The sequence below is a fragment of the Adelges cooleyi genome, unplaced genomic scaffold (assembly GCF_023614345.1).
Source record: "Adelges cooleyi isolate 19-005CV unplaced genomic scaffold, UGA_ACOO_1.1 ACOO_flye_CR_arks_rails_tigmint_CR_PRNA_446, whole genome shotgun sequence".
Taxonomy (NCBI): domain Eukaryota; kingdom Metazoa; phylum Arthropoda; class Insecta; order Hemiptera; family Adelgidae; genus Adelges; species Adelges cooleyi.
Window position 1 is genome coordinate 177,586 of NW_026096129.1, and position 19,739 is coordinate 197,324.

Here is a 19,739-nt window from a genome sequence, read left to right on the forward strand (position 1 = left end):
TAAAACGTTGAAACACGCCAAAAAAAATATTATTTTCCAAATCATTTTTTCGTTTATCAACTAACAAGCAACTAGAGAAGCGAGTGAAAATGTTATAAAATATTATATTAATACCTTAAAATATGTTTTGCTCATTTTGAAGTGCGTAAAAAAATCATTTATGGTTTGTTGTTTATGTTTCAATACACATGTTTTGCAAAATGTTTAATAAAAAAAAAAGGCCTAGGTATTAAAGCTAATACAAAATATTGAAATGTTTTTGTTTTTAGTATTTACACAAACTTGTATGGTTTTCTTACTGTAGCCTACCATTTTAAATAACATTTGTTATAAGATGAATTTCAGATGTAGCTAGAAAAATAAAGCTTTAACATTGTACACGAAAAATAAATATTAAATGTTTTAATACCACTTGATATATTATACTATTGTAGCTTCGAAGCAATTGTTTGTGCAATGATTTGTTTGTATTGTTATTTTTTTTTTTTGTTTTACCTGGATCTGTTATATCTCCTCGACTGTAATAAAATTACTTTGTTTACAGAAGTATACAAACATGATATATGTATTGATTAACTGAGTATTATGTATCGAGGGTGAATAGTAAAATTGAAATGAGTACGATGGTATAAAGTGTATCATAATAATATGATTATAATGAAATAGATAATAGTATAGTTATTTCTAAGTAGGATACGCTGAACACATACCTACATATTTCATGTCGATTATAAATGTTTACAAATTTGAAGCACACAAAGTAGCTTCAGAACTATAACCGTAACTGGTATAAAAGGTGCTGTCTCAAAGACCGTTTAGCAATTTAAATCTTTCGACGCTTCTCATCACTATTTTAGTTGTGCGAGAAAAATGTGTTGTTTTTAGATTTGGACAATTTTCCTCAGTGCATCAAATAATGCATTACGTATCTGACTATTTTGATTACCCATTTAACAAAACACATTAATAAAATAATATTTAAAAACTATAGAAAAATTATGTACGCGGAGAGTATATAATTTGTTATGGTTAAGGGTTTTTAACTATTATTTTATTATATATAGCCATAAGTTTTTCCTAGAAAACACATTACTTACTAATTCACCGCTTTATTATGTATAATAGACACATTTGTAAACGTGCAAATTTATTATCGTATTGTTTTAATTTAACCATGCAAAGTAAAAATCCGTTTAGCGAGTGATCAATCTCTCTTTTGTAAGACAAACTTGGTATTTTTGAATAATTATTCTAAAACTTGATCTGAACGGTTTTATTATTTAACAACCAATAATTGACACAAGTAAGACCATTGAATTTTTTAACAGTGAAACTTTCTTTGCTGAAATGTTCAACCATTTTCATGGTTGCTAATAATTATTCGAGTGCGAACATCGAATATTATGTTTTAAGCGGTAACATGTTTTCACAACGATGTGAGAAGCATGTTTTTTATTTTGTTTTCTGTTTTTCACCGCAATGTCACTACAAACGAGTGGGTATATTTTTTTTTTGTACTATTATAATAAAAATTGTTTTTTTAATTGTATGTCGTTCGGTTATTTGTGACTATGTATGTTTGAACTATTGTCTTACACGGTAGTACTTTATATTAACAAAAGATATAGTAAATGCCTATTTTGTACAGTGGTATTTTACCGTCGTTGAAATTTTAAAAATGATTTTATTTGTTATTATATCCATCAAGACATACTGTATATTGTAATTAGAGTTTAAGGTATAATTATTAAATACACAACTAGCAATTTTAGTATCAAATAAAATCCCCTTGCTGTACAGAAGATATATAGATATTATTTTTTTACACATCATATTATTATACAGTATTTTTCACAACGTCTGTAGCGTTGAAAACAAAATATGAAAAACACATGTTGGGTACAGAACAATCTTTAAATTATGCCATTATAAGAAGAGTCAGATTATACGAAAACAATTTTTTTATAACTTTACCTACGTTATATTATTTGTAATGGTTTCATTAAAAAATGATCTAACGAAAAAATAAAATTATTGATTTGAAATCGGGAGATAAAATCTTGTTAAATGTATAGAAGGTGATTCTTTTATCTTGAACCAGTCAAATCTCACTGGGTTTAATTAATAATTGAATTTTTTTTTCATATTGTTTCTATACAATGTGATCTCAATTTTTCACATTTTTTTTTTGTTTTTCCCCTCTTTCAACTTAGTATTTTGATAGCAACTTTTGAAACTTAAACATTAACGTATATATTTTATTACCTTTTTAGATAGCAAAATAATGTATTATAAATTTTGACTGTTCGATAACCAGTTTCGGATAACTATTTTTGAAGTTATAAGAGTTTAAAAGTAAGGATGGAAGGGGAAGTGGAGTGTAGTATTATTTTTATCTGCGCGCATTTCCCAACCACACTTCCCCTTCCATCCAAATTTTTAAACTCTTATAACTTTAAAAATAGTTATCCGAAACTGGTTATGGACCAGTCAAAATTTGTAACACACTATTCTCTATTTAAAAAGGTAATAAAATATAAACGTTACCATTTAAGTTTCAAAAGTTTAAAAGGTAAAAACAAAAAAAATTGTGAAAAATTGAGATCACATTGTATAAAAATAAAATGAAAAATTATAATTCAATTATTAATTAAACCCAGTGAGATATTGAATGGTTCGTGATAAAAGAATCACCCTGCACGTAATATGATTTTTTGGTATCTTGGCCACACATGAATTAAAATAAAAAATTAAAATAATTTATTGTACCAATAGAGCGTCCTAAATGTCTCATTTGAAGCTCGGTAGAACTTTACATTACACCCTGTATATAAACAGAAGAGAACACAATTATTATTTAGTAGTAATAATTATTATAATAATATTATTGCTTTTATATTTAATTACAATTTTTTTTTGCAATATGAAATCATTATAATGTTATTTATTTTTCATTTTCAAATCATCTAAGGCATAACAAAACTTTCATTTTTTTCAGCTGCCACTAATATGCGTATAAATGTGCTGTCAACGGGGTTTAGTTTCACTTGTATAAGTATAATGTAAAAGTCTATCATTGTGATTCTATCATTTGTGAACTTGACCGTTAGACCGCGTTCTGGAATTTCATAATCTTGTAATTTTTGATTGAGGTCGGATGCACTAGTGATTCCTAAATTTTCTGCAGCTTGACAAAAATAATTTCTCGTAAACTCTTCCCGTGCCGCGAGTTCTTCGTCGCTAATGTTATTTATGTCCTTCCTCATAATGTATATTGCAGACCAGTAGATGTTTTCGTTCCCAAACCCAAACTCCCTCAAGGCTTTTGTGAGACGTGAAACAGGCGTATTCCACATTTCCATCATTGGTACGTCAACGCCAGACAGTCGGTTCCGTAAGACGAGGTATGTTTTTAAGTGACACCATGCATATAACACAAACCTTAAATGAATGCATTTCAAAATCAGGGCATTGCTCTTGTTACGGCTGATAGGGTCCAATTCCCATCGATAAATCAATTGTTCCAGACCGTACAACCCAAAATTATCTCTCAATTGATTTTTGACATTATTTGTTTTGAGATCGAGTTTTTTCCACCCCCAGTCGAAAATGAAATCGTTATTAATAGATAAACGCAGCAACATAAGATTCTTTACTGTGTAGTGTTCATAAAACTTGTAGGCGTTCAACACACCACTCGCGTACAGCAATTTCATATGCTCAAAAACGCCGTTGACGAGACCGGATATCGTTGACGCCTCTGTGGTTGTATAGCCTGGGTGCATTAAATATTTAAGATGGACACATTGGCTTACGAACGGTAGCACTATTTCTCGCATGGGTTCTTTGTGATTTTTGAAATGTTCTTTGTATTTTTCAAAGTCCACGTCCGAAGCGGCGAGACCCGACACAAAGGTGAAAATTTCGACTTGCCAAGAGTAAGCGTCCCATTGTGCCATGTTCAACAGGGACAGCATTTTGGTCAGATAAACTTTGGGACTCCGAACGGACTCCTCAAAAAAATATTGTAGTATCCAGCTGTGTGATCGTACTTCGAAGATTGCTTCCAGTTCGTTCAAAACGAACAAAACGAACAATCCGTGAATACACTGGATAGCTTGCATTTTCTGCCGGTATTTTATAACGGATGCTCTTTTGTTGGCCAAACATTCTTCGTCAGGCCAGCATTCTGTCGAAAGAAGTGTTATTTCACTTTTTTTAAACATAACATCCGTCTCGGCTAACGTCGGCATAGAATTTAACGATTGTACAAACTCCACGTTATACAGTTCTTCTAAATATTCCTATAGCAGTTATTGTGTTATTTGGACGTTCACAAATAAAACAAACAAAGTTAAATTATTAAATATATTTATTTCTGTGGAAGCCAAAGATATTTTTTAAAGTATACTTCTTCTAATCATAGATCCGTTATAATAACTGTTAATCGATTGGTAACTCAAAAACGAAACTCTAGAAATAGAAAAGCTTTTTATGAATTCAGAAATTTGAAGTTTCTGTATCATTTCGCATTTGTTTTTTTAAGCTACCATTTTGACGATCGTTTTTTTTAAAATTCATCATATATATTTTTGAATGAGTCATTAAATACTGAAGAAATACCAAAAAAAAACCACGTAGAGTGGAGGAATGTGGGACGTCAGTAGTAACGATCAGAATGTAAAATGAGTAAAACGCAATCAATAAATTAGTCTATAACTTTGATTAGCAAAATATTTGCAGATTCGTAGTCAGTATATATAGTGTTTACGATTAAAAAAAACCAGTACAGTGGGGTCGGGGCATAGTGGTGACGGGGAGGTCACAGGTTTACAGGAATTTTTAAATCTGAAAGTGATAAAATCACTTTCGAAAAAACGCTTCTATGCAAATCGGTAGTTAGTATTTTCAAGCCAGTACACTCCAAACCAAGCACAGAATAATCTAGCAAAGTTAGAAAGTTTAAAATGAAGGTTCTGTATTTACAAATGAGCATCAAAGCGTTTATTTGAAAGCGATTTAATTCAATTTTATCACTTTTATTTATAACAATTCTTGTAGACCTGTGACCTCTCTGTTTCCACATTGCTTTGATTACATTATGCCAATACTCTACTGTACTAGTCCTCTCGGATAAAATCACTTTCAAATTAACGCTTTGATGCTCATTTGTAAATACAGAACCTTCATTTAAAACTTTCTAACTTTGCTGGTTTATACTGTGCTTGGTTTGGACTGTACTGGTTTGAAAATACTAACTACCGATTTGCATCGAAGCGTTTTTTCGAAAGTGATTTTATCACTTTCAGATTTAAAAACTCCTGTAAACCTGTGACCTCCCGTCACCACTATGCTCCGACCCAACTATGCTCCGCCCCCACTATACCCCGACCCCACTGTACTGGTTTTTTTAAAGATTTTAGATGTTTTTGTTAAAATATACGAAATTTGCGAAAACACAGTTTCCCGGCAATTAAAAAAAAACTGTAGTGCCGAATTTTTTTCCCGTTTAATATGTTATGGATACATATGAGTTCCAACTACTGGCAAATTTTCAACCCAAACGTTTTAAAATTACGGCTAAAAACCCCGAAAAACAAAAAAAATTGTACCCCCCCCCCCTAGAGTGGTGGGAAATGGATATAAATTAAATTTGACACAATCGACGTGTGCGGGCATACCAAATAATTATTTTTTATACATTTCATTTCGATCCGACTCTTTTTCTCGAAATTATAGCCAGTAAAAGTTCTAACTTAAAAACTCGTACGGTTTTTTTTTGTTTTTTTAAATTTCGTCTGTGAAGACTTAAACTTTTTCAACTTTTACCCCCCCCCCCCCAAAGTACAAGCTAGATAAAATTTGTGATTTATAGAGTTGCTATTCGAACGAATTGGTCTAGTATTAAAAAAGTTACAGTGCGTACAGCTAAAAAAAAAGCCCACATCAGAGTAAACCAATACATTCACGCTTTGCATCGAAGCTAAAATGTTGACTACCGCTTGTAGTTGTAGTAGTACAACAGCCTCATTCTAGAGCTACCTTCAGTTCAATTTAAACAAGTACTTAATCTACATCTAAAAAAGAAATAAAAGAAAAGTTTCCATCCCATCTAGCGGAAAGGAATTTTGGTATTTTTTTTGGTTTGTCAACGTTTATCCATACAACTGCGCCTAAATGCAGACAAAAAATAAAATAAAACAGTTAATATAAAAACAATACCTTCTCGCTTTGCATCGAAGCTAAAAACATTCGATTAAGGTGTTTTGGGTAAAGTATACCCAAAATGTTATTAATATCTAATGTGGCAATTGTGTTAAATGGTTTGATTCGTTCATAAATAATTAATTTTTTATCAAAACAACTTATGTGTGACTTAAAATTTTTAAGTGGCTACACTATTGTTCAGATAGTTAACTGATTGTTTACTCTACCTGTTGATTTTCACTGGAGCTTGAACTCTAGAAATAGAAACGCATTTTATTTGTTCAGTAACTTTAAATTTACTTATTATTTCATTGTAAAAAATGTGGAAATAATATAGAGTTCTTTAATACAACGCTCAAAATGATACAAATTCCTGTATCCCCTTGGCTTTGGTCACCTAAAATCAATAAATCAATTATAATAAATACCCAACTTACAGAATACAACAGGCAAAACGCTCCTAAACAATGTATCCAAGCTCAATTTAACGAAATTCTATCGCGACAATAAGAAAATCACAAGAGATTCTACACTAACTCTTCGAAAACACAAGTAGGTGTAGTTTTTGCTGCAATTAAAAACCATCTAAACCACACATTCCCTCTACCCTCCAACTGTTCCATATACACCGCAGAAACATACTAGTTACATAAAGCAATAAAAATATCTTCGAGAAAATATCAGCTCAATCAGTGACTCTCTTAGCTCTTACGTCACTAGTGAGTGAGTAGTGCAACATATTCAAAAACTTTTATCTGGAACTAGCAAATTAATTTCTTTTATATGTGAGTCCAATATAAAATATCACGTATCTACGCTCCTTAACTGTATTAAAAGCGATCATTCATTTTTGCAGTCTCGATTTCAGTATGAAAAGTACTACCAATTTAAAAAAAAAAGGTATCCAATAAAGTAGATTTACACCCAAAATGTTGTTACATTTAAAAATGTATGAAGAAATATTTTAAGTATAATATCATTACTACAGTTTTCAATCCAATGAATGCAAAACATTTTGTTTATTTTTGAAAAACATATTATACATATTGTACTTGCTAACATTTAAAAGACATTAATTGATTATATTTACCTCTCCTGGAAGGTTTTGGTAGGTTGTATTCGCTTTTAATAAAACGTTGAAACACGCCAAAAAAAATATAATTTTCCAAATCATTTTTTCGTTTATCAACTAACAAGCAACTAGAGAAGCGAGTGAAAATGTTATAAAATATTATATTATTACCTTAAAATATGTTTTGCTCATTTTGAAGTGCGTAAAAGAATCATTTATGGTTTGTTGTTTATGTTTCAATACACATGTTTTGCAAAATGTTTAATAAAAAAAAAAGGCCTAGTTATTAAAGTTAATACAAAATATTGAAATGTTTTAGTTTTTAGTATTTACACAAGCTTGCATGTTTATTTTAATGTAGCCTACCATTTTAAATAACATCTATTCTAACGATGAATTTCAGATGTAGCTAGAAAAAAAAAGCTTGAACATTGTATACTAAAAACAAATAACAATAGTTTTAGTGGGTTCCACATGTTATAGTATACTATTATAGCTTCGATGCAATTGTTTGTGCAATGATTTGTTTGTATTGTTATTTTTTTTTTTTACTTGGATCTTTGATATCTCCTCGACTGTAATAAAATGATTTTGTTTACAGAAGTATACGAACATGATCTATGTATTGATTAACCGAGTATTATGTATCGAAGGTTAATAGTAGCGGTACTAAACATCACCAATAGTTATATTAACCCGGGTCCATTTCAACTCATGTTGTGTAAGTTAGCTATGCAACTTATTAGTAATTCTGTGGCAGCAGTGATGGAAACTTGCATCATGACAAAAGAATTAACATCTAAAACGGCTTCAAACCCTTTAAAATTAATTACAGGCCTAAATAATCTATTGGACGCATTAGATAGTAGTTCACTTTATAATTCTAATCCGTACAAATGTGCCATTTTTAATAATAAGCCAGAACAGTTACAGTTTTTTAGAAATTAATTAATTGGAACTATAAACTTTAATGAGCAGTGTTGGCCTCTTATTGATTTTATTATTAAACATTCATATTTTGTGTAGACAATTCAGAGAATTTTAATTTTAATTTTATTCCAAAAACATTAAAAAAATAAGATCTGAAAACTCAAAAAAAAATTAAATATTTTGTGGATTGTATAATTTTTATCATTGTGAATGGTATATATAAAGTCATGTATTATCCATTATAATTTATAAGCTTTTTAAAATTAGTTTTAAGTTTTTTAAATTAATTAGTTTAATTTTAGTTTGATTTAAATAACTGATAAGTGATGTAAACAACGTGACAATATACGTACAAAGAACTGTGACATGCATACAATTTTAAACCTAAAATTGTGGAACAATATAACTTTTTTAAAAGTAGTCAAATAAGTTTCAAATTTAGAAGAAAAACTCTGACGATTCTGTACTGACAATAAACATTAACACACCCTAGAAGTGGTGTAATTTTATACTGACAATTAGTCCTAAGGTGTGATGCAATAACAAACAAGATTTTCTTAAAAATCTAAAGGCAATGTTTTTTTTAATGAGAAAAACCAAAAATTTACACATTGACCGTAGCCAATTTCTAGGTTACAATGTAAATAAACAGTCAACAGCTATTTGGAAATATTTTTATTGTTAAAAAAAAAGTTAATCTAATTATTATATTTTACTCGAGAACCATAAAAATATAATTGTTTCTTAAACACACAAATGGTAGTTAATTTTTATGATTTATTATTAAAACCATGATGTAATTAATTAATAAAAATAATTTCGTATCAGTAATTTTGATAAAATTTAATTACATATTTTTACATAGTCTAACTTGGCAGGACCAATTGTTGAATAAAAACATGAATATGACAGAAAAATAAGCAGCTATTTTTAAACAGTTAGACAACAAAATGTAATTTTGACCGTAAGTCAAGACCGTATAGTACTGTAGTAAGTATAGTAGTAGTAGTAGTAATATAGTAAGTAGTTCTGGCCGCTTTTTTGGGGTGCTTAAATATATTTTACTTCGTCCTAGTTTCTACTTTCTAGAGGTTTATAGATTGCCGGTTAAACATCTTAACAATTGGTTTAGTCTTTCCATACTAAAAATACATAAATTAACTTAACAAACTTGAATCTTTTTTAATAAAATTACAAATACGTTTTCATAACAACAAAATAATAACTTAATGAAAAATTGTTATTAAAATTTATTTCAATAATAAAATCATTCACAGTAAACGTGTAAAGTACATTGACCGTACTATAATATACATAAATTCAAAGTTTCAGTGAACAAATTATTTATTATTTTCTGTAAACACAAATACTGCAATTTGGAACTTGGCTACATACTGTACTGAAATTATTGATCTTTTAAATAACTATATATTTTCTTATTAATAATACAATAATATGGGTCATCATGGGTACAAATTGGTGTTGGCGATACCTAGTGAAGTTTTATAGTCTTTAGCTTTAAAAACAAAAATAAAAAAATTAAGAATGTGATGTGACATGTTGAATTTAAAATTAAAATTTTAATAATTGGGGCTCACATTTTAATTGAAAACAATTCGGATTTTATCCCGGCCCCGAAATTTTTGTTATAAAGGGACATTCCTTATTACTTATAAGTGTCCTATTAAAATTTCAAATTAATCACGACATTTTTTATTAAGTAAAAATTACTGTTGGGTGATATTAGATAAATAATGACATAATATGTAGGTATCGTTAATTTATAGTATATCGGAGGAAAATGTGGATTTATAAATTTGAATTGAGTGAGGGAAATTATGTTATAAATTGAAATATTTTAGAAATTCCATTGCGGCCGTCGGTAATTACACTGAAAATTACTTATGTCCATCATAGTGTTACCGCAGAATAGATTAAATCAGAATGGTCACTTCAGTTTTAGTCGATAACGAACTAAAGGGCTCTACGCTAAACGGAACGAAAAATCGGGCCTATGTAATTTGCTTGTAAAAAGTTTATTGCAATTGTAAATCTAACCTTTTTAAAAAAATTATTATAGTTCAATATGACACCGCCACCCCTCTCAATACCATGACATTTTTTGAAGAAACCAAAAATCGATAAAATTGGCCTTGAAAGGGTCAAAAACCAGAAAAAAATACGAACTAAAATAAAAAGAAATAGACAAGTATGGCCGGGGGGGGGGATTAATTTATATCCAAATATGGCAGTAGCAGTCGTGACGGTGTCTCGTGTCAATACACAAAAAAACGTAGGTAAATCGTTTTGCGAGGTTCAGCGAAAGACCTAAAGGCCGTTGTTGTCGAGGCGGAATCGACCGACGTGACGGACCTATAATTCCATGAGATGAGCAAACAACGGACGAGGAAGCTGCCCGCCTAAATGGCGAGAACACTGACGGGCATGTTGCCAATAAAATATGTCCGGATACCGAAAATTTTATTAGGATTAACTTGCTGAAAATAATGACACGTCGGCAACAAGGTTTGGATAATTTAAAGATTTTTAAGTTTAAAGTTCAGGATGGGAGGTGGAGTGCAGTAGAGTAATGCAAGCAAATAAAAATAGCTCTACGTGCGAATTGGTCATAGAAGAAAAAAAAAATGTTGATACCGTTAAAAAGAGGGAAATTTTGCTTAGGTTTTCTCGACGGTATTTTTAGAAAACTTAATATTTTAACCTTAATTACAAGCGCTAAAAAAAATTAAACAAACGTCAGAATTAAAATATACATTTTGAGTGTTGGGTTAATAATACCGAAACAAGCCGACGCAACGAGAGAACCTAAATAATGTTCTCGATATTTTAAATATGTAAAACAAAATTGCTCTGCGATTATCGAAAACAAATCACAATAGTAATTTTGACAGCTGTTGCCATCAACCGTCGTATCCGAATCGCGCTTACAAGCTTGCGTCTCAGTACACATGTTATGTAAATAAAACGCCGACCGCGAAAACGCCACCTCCAGTCCCTGTGCGAAATTTCTTTATCGCCGATACACGACGAGCATCGTTTTATTAGATACGCGACACGTAGGCACGACATTGTCACTTGTAATTTTTCACGGTTATACACGGATACATAAAAAGAAAAAAAAAACGGTACAATCGTTTATTAATCCGCATCTAAAATGAAGTTTTTATTCGATATCTTGTACTTGGTATATTTCTCGTGTGTGTTGGGTTGTGTTGGATTAAGTTGTGATGCAAATCCGGTGGTCGCGATGCACGAACTGTTGTCGTGTTCCGGATGGCTCCAGATGGCTAGTTATGATAACCCTACCTACATTATAGACCGACGACAGACGGACAAAACTGAACTCGAAATGACCGTGAACGAATTTCTGGCGGCAACGGTGACTAACGATAACGTGGTCGACAAAATCCAACTAGCCCATCAGTTCTTGAGTTGTTCGTACGCCAGAGTGCTGATGGACGTGAGTGTCTACGAGAGAGGCATTGCACCTCATTGCAAGAACCTGGACACGGCTACAAAATCGTTCAACTGTCTGGAAGTAATCCGGCATAAACACCCGTTGGTTATGCGCATGACCGGCGCCCTTTCGTCCCTTAAAGCTTTGGCGCCCCCCAAGACGAAATTTGAAGAAGCCGTGTATGCAATTTTGGTAAGTTTGCCGAATTATTACCCGCAAAAGACCGTTGACAGACCACCCGAAGACGACGATCAGGCTACCCGACAAACCATCATCGCCGAATGCGACGCCGTCGAACAGCAGGCAAACGACACGTTAAGTCAGTTGTTTGCGTTCTACAATGAATTGTGCAGGCCCATTCCGTATAATTTAAAAAATTATGGCTATTCAAGCGCAACAAAAACTATTAAGTGGTGCGTCAAAAAATACGGCGACGACAGTAGTCTCATTGTGGATGAGATAGAAGTAGAATTAGCACAAATCTCTAACGAGTTTAGGGAAACGCACGACGCCACTTCCGGCTTTGAATACGTTCCCGAATCGCAAACTACACGTATCCTGACTAACGATCCGAACACTACGGTACGAGTGGATAAAATGAACCAGCTCCTAGAAATGCGCAACTTTTGGTACAAGTTCGATTCCGTGGAAATCAAGGAACGCGACTGTCCCTATCGAACGAAAATGTCATATTTACTTCCAAATGACACCTCCTCTTACACTACTATCGTCACCAACGAAAACGTGTACGCAAAACTGAAGCGGGCGTATAATTTTTTAAACTGTAAGTACGCTTCTATTCTGAGTGAATGTTGTGATTTCGTTGAGAGCATGTGGACCAGTTGTCGGGAATCGAAGGATCCGGTCTGTTTAGACAAATTTATGAAAATATTAGAGGAGACCGTTCCGGGGGTGTTGCGCATGAGCGACGCGTTATGGTATTTTCATAAATTGTCTCCGAACACCGTGTACAACACAGGCGTTTTTGACTTGCTGGCAAATTTCAAACGCTTTTACGACGACAGAAACGCGCGGGACGACCGAGTTGTGATGAGTTGGTCTCCGGCAATCGAAAATGATATTTCGAAAATCGACAAAGGCTCGCACGACTTTTTTCAACAATTTTGCTTCCCGATGTATGAGTTTTATGACAAATGGGTTTCCGTCGGCTTAAAAGACTACACGATCGACGCCAAAGGAGAATATTTCAAAAGAAGAATACTCGATTTAACATTTTCTCACGCTGTATTAACGTATAAAGAAATAGGTAATGTATTTCAGAGCTTATAAATGTAAACACATACGACCGAAATTGTAATTATAATTATTTTTGTACTTACATTTTTGAAATATATTGTTATTTAAATAAAAGCAGAAGATAATTTTTTCATTTCGTTTAAAAAAAATAGCTAAGCATAAGCAAATGTAAAATAGTGTATGTAATATTTTGATTGGTCGTTAACCAGTTTTGAATAACTATTTTCAAAGTTTTTAAAGTTTAAAATTTAGGACGGCAGGAAGGGTAGTGAGGAGATGTTTTTATTTGTGCGTATTACTCAACCGTACTTTGAACTCAGTGAACATTTTTTATGAAATTTAATGACAATTCTGTTTAAGAAATTCTAACAAAGTACTGATGGTAAAATTGAACTTAGTTGAAAAGTTTATAAATTATTAGGTAACTATCATGGCTACTACTGCAGTTACATCGTCTAAAATTTAAATTCACGCAGTGATCAGAATCTATGTTTAAATTTTTTTGTCATTTTTGTCTCGTTTTAAAAATGAAGGAAATACATTTGTGAGTAAAATTGTGACTGGTGATAAGACGTGCGTTCATCATTTTCAACCAGAGTCAAAGAGTAATTCGCTTCAGTAGAGTGACATAACTTGATAATATCATAATAATAAAACGGTCAATTTTTCAACAACGTTGGCATTTGATTTTTTTTTGACATTTTAATATCTTTGCTTTGGCACACAACCGGAAAATTTTTTATTTGTTTTTTGCAATTATTTTTGTCGTCCAAAGGTTATTATTTTAATTATACACTACCTATTTATATCTTAGCCAGATACCAGAATTTTAGGTGACGGCTATTTAGCAATAGAGTTTTGAAAAATTAATATGCCACATTTAGTTTATGTGATAGTTTACAATTTCAAATAAAATATTTTACTGTTAGGGTAATCGCATTTGTCACCAGATATAAAATTTCATCGTTTAATCGACACAACAGTGCGATAATATTATGTCCTGAGTTAATACCGTTAAACATTAAATTGACATACATATTTACTATAAATTATCAAATTATGTTATGGATACACAAGAGTTCTAACTCCAGACAAATGTTTGACCAAAAAGTCCTAAACTTTAGGCTAAATAACACGAAAAACATTGCAGGCCCCGTGGGGGGTGGGGGGGGTGGGAAATGGGTATATTTTTAAATTTGAGACTAATGACGTATGGGGGAATATCAAGTAAATATTCCTTATGGATTTCAACTGCATCTGACCGTTTTTTCTTGAAATTAGAGCCAGTAAATTAAGAAACTTTAATTTCGATCCGACTCAATACCAAATAGATAAATTTAGTGATTTTTAGAGTTGCTACTCAAAAGAATTGGTCCAGTATTAAAAAAGTTACAATGTATACAGACACTAAAAAAATCTAACATCATTTCAAAAACCAATAGCGTCGCTACTCCGTATTGAAGTTATGAAATAGATTTATCAAAAATGTCCATTGCTTGGTATTCTTTCCAATTTATAAAATATTTATTATTGTGGTGACACCATATAAGTTCATGGTAAATTTTCAACAAATTAGGGGACTCATTTTAGGCCAGTTCGGTTAGTTCAAAAGTAAACCAAGGTTTTGAAAATATGATGCTTTTATTAGAAGTGTTGTTTATCGAATTCTCGCCTAAGTATTTACTCGAAAACACATTTTTTTAATTTAGAAAAACACTTGGGTGCTTTGGTGTGCGTTTTCATTTCCACTGTTTATATAAATGAAAATACAGTTGCTACTTCTGTAAAAAAAAATCGTACAGGTTTAAAAGACTGTAAATATTATTTAGATATTTTTTTAGCATAATTCATCATATCCACGTATGAGGTTTTGTGGGTAAGTAATTGATACAAAAACAACATTTGCAAAACGTAACTTGAACCAAAGTTTTTTTGTTTTTTGCTATTATTTAAATAAACTTAACGAAAAGGTTTTGTTATTCGCCGATGCGTCTCGTTAAAAAAAAAAATAACATGTATTTGAAGAAAAACAGATGGCAGCACAATTTTCATACCCGTTTGCTATACAAATAATATTGAATGAGAAAAAAAAACGTTATAAACATTGCCCCGTACTAGATGGTATAGTAACTAAAAGCAGTAAATGTTTTCAAAAATTTTACCCAAAAACGAATAGCCGTAATTACCATTGTATGACCAAAGTGTGAGTCTGATGTCTACTGTTTTTTTTATATATTTTGATAAGTATTATTTTTGCACCATACGATTGACAATATTCTTTATTAACAACACGATGACTAATATGTTTGGCAATGACTTATCTCCTCTTCTTTACTTAATCTACACAGCAAATATACCTGCATCTTCCTTCACTATTCTAAATACTTTTGCCGACGATAGAAATATACTAGCATCTGACTCTGATCCCATAAGTACAAATTTTAAACTCCAACACCACCTCATTCTTTTAGAAAAATGGTTTATTAAATGGAAAATTAAAGTTAATACAAGCAAATCCAACCACATCACCTTTTCTCTTCGCCAAACAACTGCCCATCAGTCAAACTCTATGTTTCTAATAAGTCTCTTCATTCTGATCTCCAAATCAGTTATGTAAACAATATCGCCAAAACTGCCTACCAAAAACTTCATAATAAATTCATCTCTCACCCTAACCCTAATATACACTACCTCTATTCTAATCATATCCCTGATAATCCGCCAAGAAGATTAAAAAGGAAATGGTGTAGAAACCTCCTACAAATTAAAAAAAAAACCAAAAAAGAATTATTAGACAAACTAACTCAAAATTCAAAGTAGGTAGCTCCATTGGGTGCCCCCCTACTGCATGTTGTTCAGGCTATATTATTAATTATTTTTTACTGTTTACCCATTTACTGTTGTGCATATATTTTGTATAGATGTAAATATTCAATATAATAAAGACATTTTGTAAGAAAAAAATGTTTAATACCTTTATTATGACACAAGAAAATACAAAGTGAGGTGCTGTGTGTACAACTAGCATCAAAGCTTTCCTCTGAAAGTAATTTTATTCGAGTAAGCATGTACAGTGGGGTCGAGGCATAATAAGGTACAAAGCATAGTGGGGATACAGAGGTCACAGATTTACAGGATATTATAAATAGAAGTTGTATAATTTTATTATAACCAATAAAAGCCGATTTAAAAAATGCACAATCAGTTGGTTATATTGTATTGTTGATGAATTTATTTGTGTTGATAATAAAAAATGTATAGTGTAATTATCTAACTAACAGGAACATAAAACGTTTTACTCTGTACGTCAACCAGAATAAAAATATTTTAATATTTTAAACTGAAAAGCATTATGATTTCATATTATTTTTCAACACATTATTGTGTGCTAAATTCTAGATTTGTAAAATTGTCGTTGTGGTTGTGTATTGGTTCAAAGAAGTATTTTTCTGTGGGCTATTACTCATTTGTTGTTCACATCGATACGACAAATAAAAAAAAAAGACACTAAAAGCAGTGTAAAATAATTGTGTTTTTACACGCAATACATCAATGTCTTTTATATGCTAGCGCATTTAAGAGTTCGAAAAATCTGGGCACAGCGACCATTATTAAGTATTCTTAATTCTTTTTTCTTAATTTCTTATTCAAAAGTAACACATTATTATTTGGAACCTAAATTTGGCCCCGTTTAAAATGTCTGTACACGTTTGAAAAAAATAGTTCTACTCGTTAAAATTGTTCTAAATACAAAAAAAATATAAAATATTATATGTATGGTTTTTTAATATTTATTAGGTATATTATAAATATTATTTCGAAAAATAAACTGAAGGAAAAGCTATAAGACCATCGAATACAAACGATTGTTTTTTTCATTTTAGACACTTAATATGAATAAGCCGATGTTAATGTTGTGGTTTTAGATATATTTCTTATTTAGAGCACTGGTGTATGACTAACAGGTTAGGTTATGTGCATATAATAAATAACACAACTAAAAACGAGTTTTCAATATGTTTCTGTAGAATAAAGTAAATATTCAATTATTATTTAAAAAAGTAATAACAATGATAAAATACCGAATAATATTTAAAAGGTTTTAAACGAATATAAAAATAAAATAGCAAAATTATTCATGACATTTATTCATTCATAACATTTAAGGGTCTGAAATAATTGTAACGCCATGATACAATTTTCGAAAAAACGAATACTACTCCGTCAAAAAAAAGCATTTTCTGATTTAAGTATTTTTCACTTCGAAATTTTGGCATACGTTTTTACCGCAACTCTCTAATGTCATACATAAGATGTATGGGTGATTGTAAAACCTAAGAAAAACATAGTCGTAGCTCCACGTCGAAGTAATGTATGTACACGGTAAATGACATAAAAAAAAAAATAATCACCTGCGAAAATAATTAACTATAGTTACACTGAGAGATTCTGATTTTTCGGTCGAAATATACCTAAAGCCATTCGTCAGTCACAAGAAGTACATATAGTGTCATAAGCCGATCAAGTCGATTATTATCCAAGAACTTAAGTAAGTACTTTTATCAAACTCTGAAAATTTTAATTACGTTAAAACTAAAAAGGAATGAAATTAATATGTTTAAATGTGAAAAAGACAATAATGAGTATTTTCTATTACTAGTTATTTTTTTATCGGGTCTAACGGCGTCCGTTAACAACGTTTTTAAGCGAATGGTTTTCTTATATTTTTTTTTTTACATATACAAATAACGAATTTTACACATTCATATTTTGGGGAGAATTTTAAAAATATATTTTTTCACGATTTGACTTGATGTACACTATAAAGTGTGGTGTAAAAAATAAATTGTCGAAACCGTTTTCATAATACCTCAGAAAAGTAGCTCCTTGGTGTACACAAACAGGGGGAGTCTTTGAGAAGGACATAATCAATATAATGTAATGTACATATGTATGTAGACAAAAAAAAATCTGAGACGGGGTATGCTAAAGCTTTACAATATACAGCCTTGAGAACTGACTTTTTTTTAAATTTTATATAAAAATCAAATAAGAAAAAAAAATTGATTATAAAACAAGAGAAAACAAAAAAAACCCGGATTATGAAAAATTGTAAATAATGATTTCTGTATTTAAAGTGTTCGGCTACGGTCTAGAAAAAATGCTTGTATTTAAAACAAAACATTTTAATACTAAAATGCAGGAAACAACTACTTTATTTTATCGATTAATAAAAAGCACTTATCATTTATTGTTTGTTTGATAATTATATACACATTATAAGTCTATGGAAACTTTTTTTTTTTATATATATATAATTCGAGTTATTGTTTTTTTGTTCATTGTTGTTTTATAGTCGTTATTTTAATTTTTGTAGAATTGGAACTTTTTGAGTTATAAAAGAAAATCTAAACCATTTTTGTAAATATTGTGTTTTTGACTTGGGGTGGAAGAAATATATTTTTTACTTTAGGTTTTAAACTCCAATTTTTAATTTTTGTCAATATTCATTAGGGTGAACTAACTACAATTTGCTGTACAAAAAAAAACAGTGGTCTAGGAAATTAAGTGGTTGTAGCAAAAATATATATACACATAAAAAAACATATGATAGAATGATAATTAAAAGTACTTGTTCTTCGCACAAAAACATACACAAAGGAACATGGGAGAGGCCTAGATTGAACGTAGTTAATCAAATTGACCATATTGGCTTTCAAGCTCGACTCAGCTAGAATTTATGTAAAAACGATGAGAGGCTCCAACTGTGATACAGATCACTATCTATTTCGTGCAATATTTAGACAACGCTTAGCTAACATACAAAAAGACAAATGCATAGAAAGAAAGAGATGGAACACAGAATGCCTGAAAAATGAAGATGGCCTAAAAAAATATCAGGATGCTCTTGACACACGACTAAGTAGCCTAGGAGACATAAACAACAAATATCAAATAGAAGAAAGATAGGAGCTTCTCAAAAGCATAACGCAGCCTAGGAGAGTGTAGGTTTATTTATAATATACTGGCGCATTTCATACAACATATAGTATAAAATCAAACCTAACATATTATTACTTGTAATATTATAAACAAATAATACTTCTACTAAAATCGGGAATAACCGAAAATGCAATGTTTTTTTTTATACTAAAAACTAAAATTATATTTTTGTATGGTCGTCCGTATACTACCGTTTTTATTTTTATAAAGGATGATAAATTTTTAATTTTCGTTTAGTGCAAATACTAAATAAATATATTAACCGCAGTCGACGATTCGATTATATATAATTTTTTTTTTTTTGATAATTTCCATCCACATGAAACAAATAGTTTTCAGTCGGACAACCGTCGATAGTCCGTGCCGTTAAATGTTTCGAGTATAAATTTTAAGAAAATGTGTAAAAAAATGCAAAAAAAAAGTGCAAAAAGGTACCCGCCCGGACAGGGACTTGAACCCTGGACCCTTAGGTTAAAAGCCTAATGCTCTACCGACTGAGCTATCCGGGCACATTTTTAAATCAGACTAAACATCCTTATCTGTTTCGCTTACTTTTTTATGTTTGATATTTTTATTTTTTAGCTTTGGTCGCAGCACCTCGAGACTTAGATGAAATCTGCAATAGAAAACGTTCAAAGATGATAGTTATGGTAATTAATTAAGAAAACTACCAACGACACTGTGTACCAGCTTAAATTATTAAAAAAAAGGCCAATACGCTCCAATAAGTATTACCAATAACAATAATATTTAACTTTCCGGCTTATTCAGTTTGATTAGGTACTGTTTTTT

General features: G+C 30.9%; 1 non-coding gene across 1 annotated transcript; it reads right to left on the reverse strand.

The window, feature by feature from the left end:
• Window positions 1-19,383: 19,383 nt before the first annotated feature.
• On the reverse strand, window positions 19,384-19,456 carry Trnak-uuu (transfer RNA lysine (anticodon UUU)). Its single transcript has one exon. It is a non-coding gene; the product is annotated as a tRNA-Lys (tRNA).
• Window positions 19,457-19,739: the final 283 nt, after the last annotated feature.